General features: G+C 40.8%; 1 long non-coding RNA gene across 1 annotated transcript; it reads left to right on the plus strand.

The window, feature by feature from the left end:
* The first annotated feature begins 4,264 nt into the window (after nt 1–4,264).
* On the plus strand, nt 4,265–5,953 carry LOC112180162. The gene is made up of 4 exons (XR_002928130.2): nt 4,265–4,424; nt 4,543–4,617; nt 5,126–5,185; nt 5,274–5,953. It is a non-coding gene; the product is annotated as an uncharacterized LOC112180162 (long non-coding RNA).
* Nucleotides 5,954–13,340: the final 7,387 nt, after the last annotated feature.

Genomic DNA, 13,340 nt, shown 5'->3' on the forward strand with positions numbered 1-13,340 from the left:
TTATTTATTTTTATATCTTATAAGAAGCCAATCCTGATGGTACACCTCCAATCATCACAACAGTCCTTTACAAATATCAATCAGACTACTCATAATTGGTCTTAGTGGGCTTATTCCCTGCCTGAAGGTTGGCCAACCCTTATAGAAGATCGGAAAGCATGGGTGCCAAGAATGGAGTTTTTCTACGCTGACACTTGGCAGAAACTTGGCTTTTACGACGCCATTAAGCTCACGGAGGAAGACATAGTCACTGAGAAGCCCATACTAGCAGTGGCTTTATGTTTTTGGTCATCGGCCACGAACACCATGAACTTGCCACTGGGTCTTATGAGTCCTACAATTATGGATATTTTTGGTCTGCGGCCTATTGGGGTTGAAATCAGCGCGAATCACAATCTTTCAACTGCTTTTAGAGATAACCTGCAAGCTCCAAAATTCAAGGATAAAGATGCACAGGTTCAAGCCACTAATAAATCCAAAATGTCACACAACTATAGCACCTTGTACAAACAGTATGTTTTGCCAAACAAAGAACCAGTCAAGGAGAATGAGCATGCAACATTTCTGTATTATTGACTATGCAAGTATGTGTTCTACTGCAAAGCACGACAATGTCCTCTTGATTTTGTAATACTAGCCGAGGCATTAGCTTCGGGCATCTAATTAGCTCTCGGCCCATTTGTCCTTGTGTACTAGTACAGGTGTCTGTACAAAATTGTGACTAATGACATGGATCCCAGCCTGGTGGACCACTCTGGATGTTCCAAGTTTGGTTGCGGGCCTACTTCCCTCAAATGTCAAAAGCCGTACCCGAATTTGACTATAAGATGTCATATGGGTGGCATCTTATGGCTACAACATCATCTCATATATCAGTGGAGAAGTGTTTTACCATGTTCTACACCCTCAAAAACTTCAAAAACTTTCATGTTTGCTACACCAAATGGAAAATAGCCTTTCTTGCAGACAACGAGGAGTTAGAATAATGCTTGTCTGATGATGAATGGAAAGGAACCTGGGGCACTATGGCCTAACACTCAGCCGTCATTGTGAGCCAGGGATAGAAGTCTATCTTCCCAATTATTTCGCTCGTTAGTTTGGATTTCTTCAGAGTTGTCCTGTTCTTTCAAACAACTCATTGAATTATCTCTACTCATGGAGTCAAAAGCTCAAGACACAGGGTATGTGTGATTCAGTCTCACGACATTACCAAGAACGTGTCTGCCATTTCAAGATGGAACCTTACCAGATGAGTTGTATGGCTATACCTCTTTTTGTCAATTGGTGGTCGAATTACTCAAAGAAATTAGTTGACCCAGATTTAAGGGAATTGTTCACAAAGCAGATTGTCCAAGGAGTTGGTGATCGATGTTTTGAAGAGCCAAGGTGGGCGGAAAAGAAAGCGGACTACTACTGATAGTCATAAGGAAACTCCAGCTTTAGGAAAACAGAGTTCATCCTCTTCTGAAGAAAATTCTCCTGCTAATTCGGACAACAACAATGCCCATACCATTGAATTGATTATTGATGATGAGTAGGCCGAGACTCTTGCCAATAGTGAAGACAATGCTTCAATTGAAGAAACAGTTCATTCTTCCCCTGATGATCATGAGGTACACATTTATTTGTTGGTAGAGAAAATATTATCTCTTTTATCATTTCATCGCGGTCCTTATTTAGTCACGGTGTCTACTTGTTGTCTTGGCTGTTGACTCTTCAATTATATAGGTATACATGGAGGTGCAACAAATGAGAGAGCCATTAAGTGTCGAGCAAGAAATGACAACCATTCAACAAAGTACTTTTAACCAAGTAAGTTGCATGCGATAATTTTTTTAAAATTTTTAATTTTTTTTTGTAATATCGCTGTCCACTATGGTTGAGCTCGTCATGCTAACACTTTTTTTTTCTCTCATAGGCAACCTCTTCTACACCTTTGCTGTCTGCAGAGGCCTTAGTCTTCTTGGACGAGTTTGTTGTGCCAACAAAGATAACACCAAAATAGATTGGCAATGATCGAGAGAAGACGGCCGCCGAGTTTGTAACTGCATATTGCCGCAAGCCCCTTTTGACAGTGGTCAACAACAATCTTTATGACCGTTTCAAACAAGAGATAAGATTCTTAATTTCGGTCAATCATTTCAGTCCCGATCGCATGCAACAATTGAAGATCATCTCAAAGTTACAGATGTCAATGTAATTGCCTATACACATGCTTTGGAAAAGTGGGATGTTGGCCGCACTCTTGAACAAAAATATAGACCGACTGTCGAGCGTCAATCTTCAAGGGCCGCGAAACCCACCCAACTGCTTGATGAGTTCAACAAAGATGCCCAAGAGTTGACCAAGCTAGAAAGTCAAGTGAATGTGATCGGGGAGCGCATGACCACAGCTTCAAACGTTATAAACCAAGAGTATAAAGAACATCATGAAGAGCTCAAGTTGTTTTCCACACATGGCAGGGACACACAAGCTTTTATAGAAATCAAGCATGATCTTGATGAAGCAATGAAGAAGTATGACGCTAATTGGGCTGCGTGAGAAACAATCTTGCCTTGATCGAATGCTGCTTTAGTTTCATTTGATGCTTTCTTAGCTATACTAGGAGATTTCCCCTTCTTTTCCTTTTTTTTTTTTAAGACTTCTGTGTTTGAGCAAACATTCAATAAACTCTTTAGACTTCTGTGCTTCGAGCAACATTCAATAAACTCTTGATTCATGCATCTTAGTCATAATTTTCCACTAGTAGCCGCGACTATTCAATCGTTGGTTCCCAACAAAGCCTACTAAATAATTATTCAACCGCTGTCCATTATCAAGCACGATCATTCGACTGTGGCTCTTCAGCAGCTGCGGTATTTGTGATACTAACTAGTGAACAGCTGTTCACATACCCACTAAACAATTATTCAACCGCAATCATTTGACTGCGGCTTTTCAGTAGCCGCAGTACTCGTGATACTTATTCAGCGGTGGTCTTTCACCGGCTACAGCTATTTATTAAATTCATGAGATGTAAACCCCCCAAGTGAGTCGACTATGGTTTGCCTAGGCATAAAGTCGAATCACTTAACAGGTTCTCAAATATCCCATGTAGATGGATAATAATTTTTCAAGTGCTAGCCATTTATAGGCATGTAATGTAGCTCGCCATCAAGGTCTCGAAGATGATACGCTCCATTACCAAGTATTCGATCTACTGCGAATGGTCCTTCCATTTGGGTGACCATTTTCCGTATTTTGAATCTTTTGCGGTCTCAGGAAGGACCACCTTCCAAACCAAATCATCTTGAGCGAAAGTTTTGCTTCTAACCCGTTTGTCATATGCCCTTGCCATTACACGTTTTTGGGCTTCAATCCTGTTGTAGGAATTTGTTGAGTAAAAATTGCACACAGTGAGCGTAAATGTCACCCAACATAATTTTGCTCGTATTCATTTAGTGAATAGAGTTTTTATTATTTTGAGTTCTACCCATTCAAGACAGAATGTGTCTCTTAATTACAATTCCTTGTTACAGGGAAACACCCTTTGATTCCATTTATGAAGAAACCAATTGATAGCATGTGTGTTTGTTTGTTTTTGTGGCTGCACCCGGATATTTGAATGGGTTGCCTATGTACCCTTGGAGAGGGATCAAGCCACTCGTAGTTCAAGAGTTCCAATGAGTAGATGACTCATTGGAGGGCTGTGATTTTTGAATGAGAATAGTGTTTGGGATGAATTTGGTTTGAGTGGACCAGAGATTCGATTTTTGTGTTTATGACGCATTTGCATCTAGATAAATTTGGTTCTAGATTGCCTACATACCCTTTGCGAGATCAAACCACAAGTAGTTCCGGCATTTGAGATTTAAATGGGTAGATGACCCATTTATTTTGAATTTGTGTTTGGGAAAGTGTTTAAAGCCCTTGAATTTGGTTTGGACTTTATTTGTGTGATTTGGGAATGAATTTGATTTTTCTGGTGTTGGGAGAATTTGCCTGGAGTCAGTGATTCATTTGGGACTGGCTGAATTTGACTGGTGGAGTCAGAGATTCTGTTTGGAGTTGTAGTTGCATCTAGTGGGTCGCTAGACTACCTACATACCCTGTGAAGGGATCAAACCACTATAGTTCATTGGAATATATATTTCTGGGCCTTTAGCTCCATGCTGGGTCAGGCCCGAATGATTTGGACACCCATTTTCTAGGCCTTTACCTTTATTATGCGTTAGGCCCAATTGAAATGGTCCACTCCATCCATGAGACTAAACTGATGAACTCTATCCTTACATCAGAAAAGTGGGATCTTTCGTCGTTGCCTCAAGCCAGTGGAGATCGTATTGGAAGCTAACTCTTGCAGTTCGTCTTGGAGAGGGAAACCTGAAGCCTGGCTCTGCATAAATAGAGGGTTGCATGTCCGTGATGCTGCAACTACGAATTGGGTAAAGCCTCCATATTTCTTATTTCTTCTCAATGGATATATTTCTTATTTCTTCTCAATGGATTTCGATCAACCGAAACACCCACTAAGATTCCAAATTTGTTTCTTTGCTGCTGCAGGTTCAATTCCCTATTACAGCACTTGAGCGATTAGTCAGTGTGCAGGAACGAAAAGTTGGTGCGACTCTTCTTCTGGTACGACCCTTCTGTAAATGCCACAATTTATCAAATATACATTTCTTCCTTTGTTGACCATGTACCACCGCCTCAGATTGAGTATTATATTTGCCATCATCCTTTGTATTGATTCCAGAAAGCAAAGCAATTTGGTTAATTATATTTTGCTTTTGCACACATGTTCACATACTTGAAAAATTAAGCTTGGTCTTTTGTCTTCTTGCTCATTAGACCCATTTGACCACCGTTTGCAATTGTTAATCATGCAATATATATTTGAAGACTCCTGCCATCATTTTTGTCAAAAAGTACAGCATGCCTTTCATGTTTTGAATTATGCCAAATATACTAGAGTCCTTGTCTTTTGCATATGAAAGAAACCTACAACACCATGACTTAATAATCTATTATATATGCTTAAGAGCTTGACTTGCAGCACATATATTCAATTATGTATTTTGAAGGGCTATGACTTGCAGCATGTTTTAACAAGCCCATATTTAAAGTTTTTTGTCATTGCCTGCAGGTACAAGTGGAGGTAGGAACTTTGACAGCGTGATTTCACCGTTGGGATTTGATGGACAAAGTGAGTCCAGATTTATCACATAGAAGTGAAAGGCTTCTGCTTCACAACTTGGTCTCAGGTTTCTGATTTCTTTCCTCCTTGCTTGCAGGTTGTTGGAAATACTCCAAGAGAACATCAAGGGTGAGGTTTCCTCTCCAGACACCAATTTTGATGATTTGTGGTTTGTCTCGCTTGGTCAATTCCTTGTGTGGCTTGTTTGCAAGTGGTGCAAGGCCATTTGTTGTGTTGCGGTGGAAAGGAAGGTAGGAGGTAGAGGACTTTTGGTGGCGACCGTTGTTGCTTCTACAAAACAACACTTGTGGAAGCAAATGGGCATTGGCCTTGTATGATGACACTATTTTCTGCTGCAAAGCACTTGTTGGTACTCAACAAGGCTTAAAAAAATCCCACCGGATTGGTCATACACCCGTTGATACACATGTATCGTAAACAGTATTGCGACTGCTCTGAGGACCTCCATAGCTCCATGGTGACATAGGTAAAAGAGGTGCTGCACAGTAAAAGAAAGTAGCATGGGTGGATCAAAGAGGCCCCAACCTTTGTGTTGTTTGCTTGTTGGCTCCTTGCTTCGATCAAAATTGCTGAACTCTTCCTTTCTCCTCTGTAGTAAGGCTTTGCCTCTTTCTTGATGTATTTCATGTGTCACTTTTGTTGTAGAGAGTGTGCCTTTTTATAGGCAAAAATGGATCACCGTGTGAGCTGAAGATGACAATATCTCTCATTCAAATTCAAATTTAAATATATGATCAAAGCAGCAACTAACTCATATATATTCTCAGCCTTGAAATTTTGGTGGTTTTTGTTATCCTTGTTGGATAGATAATTTAACATCTCTTTGCTTGCCGTTTGAAACCAGTCAAATCTTTGAATAGCAATATATCTCATCTGCTTGCTGTTTGAATTTGGTCAAAGCCAATCAAACTTTGAATGGCAATTATCTTCATTCAAAGCTAACAAACTGTAAGCTTATCAGTAGAGATATATGAATGTGTTCCCCTGTTTTTTTTCTTCTTTTTTTTTTGGTCTCGCAACAGCTTGTACAAGCATATGTGCACCGACATTTGTTGTAATAGGCTCCCACTGTTCTGATTTATTTTGAAAGACCATCACCATGTAATTTTTGGACTCATGATTTTTTTTTCCGGTTTCAACAGAATCCAATCTAGCTTGGTCTAGTTCTTCCAATTCTTGTAGCATGGCTTGAGTGTAGTCACCAACAGTTAGACTGTTTTGTTCTGCTACTCGTAGGGCTTTGATTTTTGTTTCAACTAGAAGCATGGCATCATGGCCACATGTCAAGGAGAATGGTGTTGTACTAGTTGCCGACTACTTTGAGGTTCAAAGGGCCCATAACGTCTCAGACAAAATCTTATGTCAATCGCGCTGTTTGTCTATTATCATTTTCTTTAGTACGTTAATCACCACCTTGTTGGAAGCTTCTGCCTGACCTTTTGCTTTGGGGTAATAGGGGGTAGAATGAATCATTTGTATTCCTAAATCCTTGGCGGCACTATACGCAACATCTGAGATAAAGACGGATCCTCGGTCTACCACAGTTGTTTCTGGGATGCCAAATTGATGTACAATCTCTTGTTTAATGAAGGTAATCACTGTTTCACTTGAGATAGAAGTATACGGCTTGGCCTCAACCCTTTTTGTGAAAAATCCGTCGCGACAAGGATCGACACATGTTGCTTGGATGATGGGGGTTGAATTTTTCCAATAATATCCATGACCCAACTACGGAACGGCCATGGATTAACAATAGGATGCAACAAATCAACCAGTACTTGGTGACGTGAGCTATGGATTTGACATTGTTTGCAGCCACGAGCAAATTCAATGCAATCCTTCATTATAGTCGACCAATAGTAACCTTGTCTACGGATTAACCAACGCATTTTTATCCCTGCTTGATGAGCTCCACAAATATCCTGATGTACTTCACGCATAACTTTAAAGGGCATCTTGTCCCCCAACGCACAATAGAAGCAAGTCATCATGACCACTTTTACGATATATCTGATCCTTGTAGAGTAGGAAGTTCGTGGCTAAATATTGGATCTTATGATCATGTGTACCTTCAATATTGTCATGTAACCATATGGGATATCTCTAATCGGATGGATCCACAGTAATTACAGAAATTTCCACGGGTACGCCACGATCTTGCAAGGCAAGCATTGTTCTCCTCAAAACTTTAATAGTCCGACTTGTCTCATTTTTTCCCATCTTCATACCAGAAGCAAGTTGTGCCATTTCGTTGGCCTCAGAGTTTTCCTTCTACAGTATATGGACGGAAGAAGTCCTATCAAAAGCCTCGACCAGCTAGTCTGCTAATGCATAATAAGGTAACAAGGACCAACTTGTACATTTGAACTCCTTAACTAGCTGATTAATAACCAACTGTGAGTCCCTAAGTATCAGAACATGACGAGCTCCTATCTCTTGTAACATCTCCATTCCAATGATCAGGGCCTCATATTTAGCTTGATTGTTTGTACAAGAAAAATCTAGTTGAAACGCAAATTGGAACACTTTTCCTTCAGGAGATTCAATCATAACTTCAGCTTCGGCTGAAGTGTCCATGCTGGAACCATCAAAATGCAGAGTCCAAAAGTTTTTTTGCATAGGCTTGGTGTCAATGGTTCCAATTTCAACTTCTTCTGTTAGTTCTTAATCTGTGGAAAAATGGTGAGCTAAAAAGTATGCCAATGCTTGTCCCTTAACTGATTTTTGCGCCACTATTTAAACGTAAACTCTGAAAGATGCATAGTCCATTTGCCAATACGACCGCAGATGATTGGTCAAGTAAGCATGTATTTAATCAAATCTGTCTTTGATATAATATGGACTACTAACGGCAACATGTAATGCTGTAGCTTATTGCTGAAAAGTACAATGTTAAACACAACTTTTTAACAGGGGTGTACCTTTCCTATACTGGCGTCAGAATTCGACTCAAGTAGTATACAGCTCGTTTCTTCCCTTGATCGTTATCTTGGGCCAAGAAGCTACCGATTGAATTCTCAGCTGCGGCTAAGTATAGCTTGAGCGGCCAACCTCGAACTGGTGGGTTCGCAAGGTAGTACTTAATGACGTGCACTGTGCGCTGGTGCTCCTCCTTCCAAACAAATTGTTCCTCATTCTTTAACTGTAACAGAGGCCAAAATGGTTGGATCTTTCTTGCTGAATTTGCTATAAATCTTCTCAAAAAGTTAACTTTGCTAAAAAAAGATTGTAACTCCTTCTTCTTCTTCTTTCAAAAAAGGTCGTGCGTTGATGATAAATTTTGCTTTATCCTTGTCCACCTCAATGCCCAATTTATGCATAAGAAAACACAAGAAATTTCCAACTAAAACCCCAAAAAGACATTTTTGTGGGTTCATCTTGAGTTTATGAGCTCGCATCCTCTCGAATGCTTGTCGTAAATCAACAATGTGATTCATTTTCTTGCCATACTTGACGATGACGTCATCTATGTATACTTCTACTGTCCGGCCAATGAGATCATGTTCATGGCCCGTTGATATGTAGCCCCAGCATTTTTAAGGCCGAATGGCATAACAACTCGTTCATATGTTCCAAGTGCACCGGGCCATCTGAAAGTTGTCTTGTGCACATCTTCTTCAGCTATAAAGATTTGTTTGTACCCAGTGTGGCCATCCATGAAAGATAAAATTTAATGGCGTGTTGCTCCATCTACAAGAAGATCGGCCATAGGCATGGGATATTCATCCTTAGGAGTAGCCGCATTCAGATCTCGAAAGTCAATGCACACTCTAATTTTTCCATTTTTCTTTTTAACTGGCACAACATTAGATATCCATTCCACATACCTAGCAGTACGAATGAAGCCAGCATAAGTAATCGTTCTATCTCATTTTTTATTTCTAGCTGTACCTTGGTGGAAAATTACCGCAGTGGCTGTTTATGTGGTTTACAATCATTATACAAAGATAGTTTATGTTCTACAACTCTCCGGTAAACCAGGCATTTCATGATAATCCGAAGCAAAACAATCTTTATATTCCCTAAGTAAAGCTGCTAGCTCTTCCTTAAACTCACTCGAAAGCAGCTTGTTAATGAAGAGCGGCCTCAGATCTTCAGGAGTACCAAGATTGATTTCTTCTCTAGGATCTTCTACCTCTGCTGGAGTATCTTCTAACTAGGCCTGAGCAAGGCCGAGCTGTTCCATTTGGATCTCGTCTTCATATCTGCCTTCAGATAAAAACTCTACCAAGTTAATGGCCGCACCCAAGTGGGCGGCCCTCTTGTGCCAATAGGCCAGCATATTGCATATGTAATTCTCAACTGCGGCCATCTTCTCATCTTCTTTTCTGGTGTCACTCATTAAGAACTAAATCAAAAAGTTTAGCCAAGGCAGGACACTCCGAGTCTTCCAAAACAGTCTTGGTGCCAAGTGAAATCATCTTGCGCATGGTAACACCTGTAATTTTGCTGGTATGGTCTTCCCTCTGGATCTCAGATGGGCCAACCTGTTCATCATGGTATGTAGCCTCTACAACATTAGCTGTGGCCATGAATGACTTATCATCAGCTCTCACGATCTCAATCTCATCTTCATTCCAGAATATGAGCATTTGATGAAGGGTGGAAGGGATGCACATGTGCTTGTGGATCCAATCGCAGCCCAATATGGCATTGTAGGTGGTATCAACATTAATCACATAGAAGCCAGTAACAATGCTTTTACTCCCAACCTTAATCTCCAGTGGAACCACTCCCATAGTCTTCTTTTTGCTACCAGAGAAATCATATACTGCCAGATCAGCAGGTAGAATGTCCTTCTTTGCTTTCTTCAACTTTAAAACTACAATCATCGGAATAACATTCACCGTAGCACCACCATCAACTAGGAATTTAGAAACTGGATATCCTTTAAAACATGCAGTGATATACAATGGTTTGATGTGCTTCACCATGTCCAGAGTTGGTATGGAGAACTGAGCTTGAGACTACTCTTTAATAAGAACTTTCGGTAACACTGTATCCTCAACATCCCCGTCCATTGCAAGTGGCTGGTTAGGCTGTGCTAAGAAGTCCATTGGAAGAACATAAACCATACTTACTGTGACCTCTCCTTTGTCAGTTGACAATGCTATCACCTGATTCTATGGTGATGACTCTGCAATGCCTGCATCTACCTGACCTTCTTCACAGCAGTCGATGATGTCTTCACCACAGCTGCGGCTATCGCCGTTGCCAATGAAGTCTTCTTCACAGTTAACACAAGTTGGCTTCTCAAGTTCTGGTTCTTCTTCTACCTCAATCATTGGCTGCTCATCCGCTGGCATTTGGTTGACTTTTCCATCGCACATAAGAAAACTTGTTTGTTGATGATTTTCATTGCAGTCTATGTCCATGTTTGCTAGTTCCTCTTCCAACTTAAAATCAGAATCTTCTTTGCCTAGTTTTGCAGCATACTCAAGTTCTCGTTGGTGAATGCGTTCCTCCATCTTTACCAACAGTTTCCTCTCTTGTGGAGTTACTCCATATGTACTAATAACCGAATACATTTTATGGTAGTCTTTCAGATACTTGAGATCTCGCTATGATACTGGTAAATCAACAGAGTCTGCCACCAACTCCACACTATCTATTTGTGCTTGATACAAAATTTTCAATCCTGCGCGCACTTGATGTACTTTGCACCATTAAAGGCTCAAGCCCTGGGTTTTTTGTTAAAGCCTTTAGAGTATCAAGTTCTTCCCACATCGGCCCGTACAAAGCTAAAGTCGAATGTGTCCTGTGGTACTCCTTCATGGTAGTCCAATTCTTTGAGGAAAAAGGAGGTAGCTTTCAACTTTCAACTTTCAACTTCAACTTTCAACTTCTCAACTTAAGAGTTCCCCTCGACTCCTGGGGAGTAGTTTGTCAGATGCAGTTGTTGGAGCTTTCTTTGTAGCAGAAACATAACTGGTTCCTTTCTTCACATCCTCTGCAAGTGGCTCTGGGGTTGTTGTTGACATAGAAGTGGATCCTGAATCAAATTTCCTTGTTTGATGACAACTGCCATGCACCTTTTGTTTATTCTCTCTTCCCTGCCATCCACAAAACCTTTGTGTGTTGCCTCTATATTCAATTTTCTTCTATGCCTCTTGATCTTTTCTTTCCAACTCCAACCTTCTAGCTAAGGCAAGCTCTCGTTGCTGTCGGCGTTTCTGGGTTTTGGATAAAGGCTCAATACGGTGATCTCTAGACACTCTGCCATACCACCTAAACCCTTGTATGTCTGTGGCCTTGTTTCATCATATCCCTGGATGCCTCCATTGCTCTGAGTGAAATTTCTGCTGACCCAACTACTGCGGCCAGTTCGGTTATATTCCATTGGAGACTTTCCCTTATCTCGATCAGTCTGACCATGCTTCATTGGAGAACTTGCCCTCTTATTGGTTTCATAAGGAGGGTTATCATAACAAAGCTTTCTACAAACGGGCTATGGCTCAATCTTTGCGGTTGCTGGTCTCTCTCTCTTAGAGTGCTCTTCTATAACAACTTGGTTCTGTAGCAGAGGAAATTCTCTAACCGCATTGCACTTGTGATTAAGACCTTTGAGAAACCCATTGATCAAGCAGCTTACCCATCTCCCTGGCTCTATCATTGTCATAAGTCTTTGGTTGCAGAATTTTATCGAGACCAACCTCCTTCTAGCACCTTCCATACAGCACTGTGGCCACTGGGACTTGAGCAGTTGTTAACTTAGAAGGAGAAAGCTTGATTGAACCCACCATCACTCTTTCAGCCATAGAGAGATCCTTCTGCTTTGCACTCATTTCAGCTGCCATGGGAACCCCGGCACTGATCATATTCACTTTTGTAGTCAGGAAAGGGTCGCTATCCACCTTCATTGTAGAACTTGGCTTATCAGGGAACTTAAGCTTTTCTTGATCGATTAAGTCTTGCACAACATCACGAAACATAACACAATAATTAGTCGAATGTTTCTAGGAATTATAAAACTTACAAAACATTATTCCTTTCATTTGTTTAACATATGGTAAAACATGTCCAACAGATAACTTAATTAACTTCGCGGCTAAAAGTTGATCAAAGATCAAATCAGCCTTACGAATGTCAAACGAATACGTGCGTGGTGGAGGTTTATAAGTGTCGCGTAGTGAACGTGCAACTGATTTCGTTTTCTCTAAAGCCTTGCATATAAAATGCCGTTTCACAATCAACTCGGCCAAATTAATTTCAGCCATATCTTCATCGCTACTTCACTCCTCAATATGGGCCGCGGCTACAGCCTGACTAGTGTAGTATATGCCTTTTGAAGCAAGTCTTTTCTGCACTTCTTCTTTCAAAATTGCATTGTATCTTATGACTCTGGATTCAAGTTTGTAAAGATCTCTGAAGTCAGACCTTCAAACTTTTTCCTGAACTCGAATCCAAGTCCAGCTAATGCCATCTCTACAAACTCGGATTCTGGCAACTGCGCTTTGCATCTGGCTTTTAGGAGTTTAAATCTCCTTATATACTCTTGAGCGGTCTCATTGGCCTTCCGAAATGATTTACCCAACTCAGCTATTGATATGTTCCGCTCTACCTTGTGGAATGCTCGCTCGATATCTTGCCAATTTTGGATAGAATTGGGTGGTAGGTTCACGAACCATGAATTAGAGAATTGACGAACAACTGCATGCGGTTCTCTTCGCTATTCGCCTCACCACATTGTGAAATAAACCACCCGATATGTTCAACGGTGGACTAATAAGCATCCCAAAAAAATAAATGGAAAACGGGAACGCGGTATCAATGCGATAAGGGAACTTGGTCAATATGAGGTGGATACAACTTTGTATAAGTTGGTCTATTTACCCACAGGAGAAATCACCCACCATGCCTTTCACCAGATTCTGAACTTTCATTAAAGAGAATAGGTCTATGATGATAGCCATGCCATTGCTGCATTGGTTGTTGCTGGTTCTGGATAGGCTACCATCGTATTCCATGCTTCGCGTGATGTGGTGCAGGAGAATTTGTTGGCCATATTCTTGATTTGCTGCTGGGGATAGCCATAGCTGTGGACCAGTAGTCTGTTGTTCCGTATATACATGTTGATTGAGAGGTTGAACAGGACGCGCAACATTATTTTGGTTGAAAGCTTGGTGAGCTAGGTGGTTTTGAG

The sequence above is a fragment of the Rosa chinensis genome, chromosome 7, assembly GCF_002994745.2.
Source record: "Rosa chinensis cultivar Old Blush chromosome 7, RchiOBHm-V2, whole genome shotgun sequence".
Lineage (NCBI taxonomy): Eukaryota > Viridiplantae > Streptophyta > Magnoliopsida > Rosales > Rosaceae > Rosa > Rosa chinensis.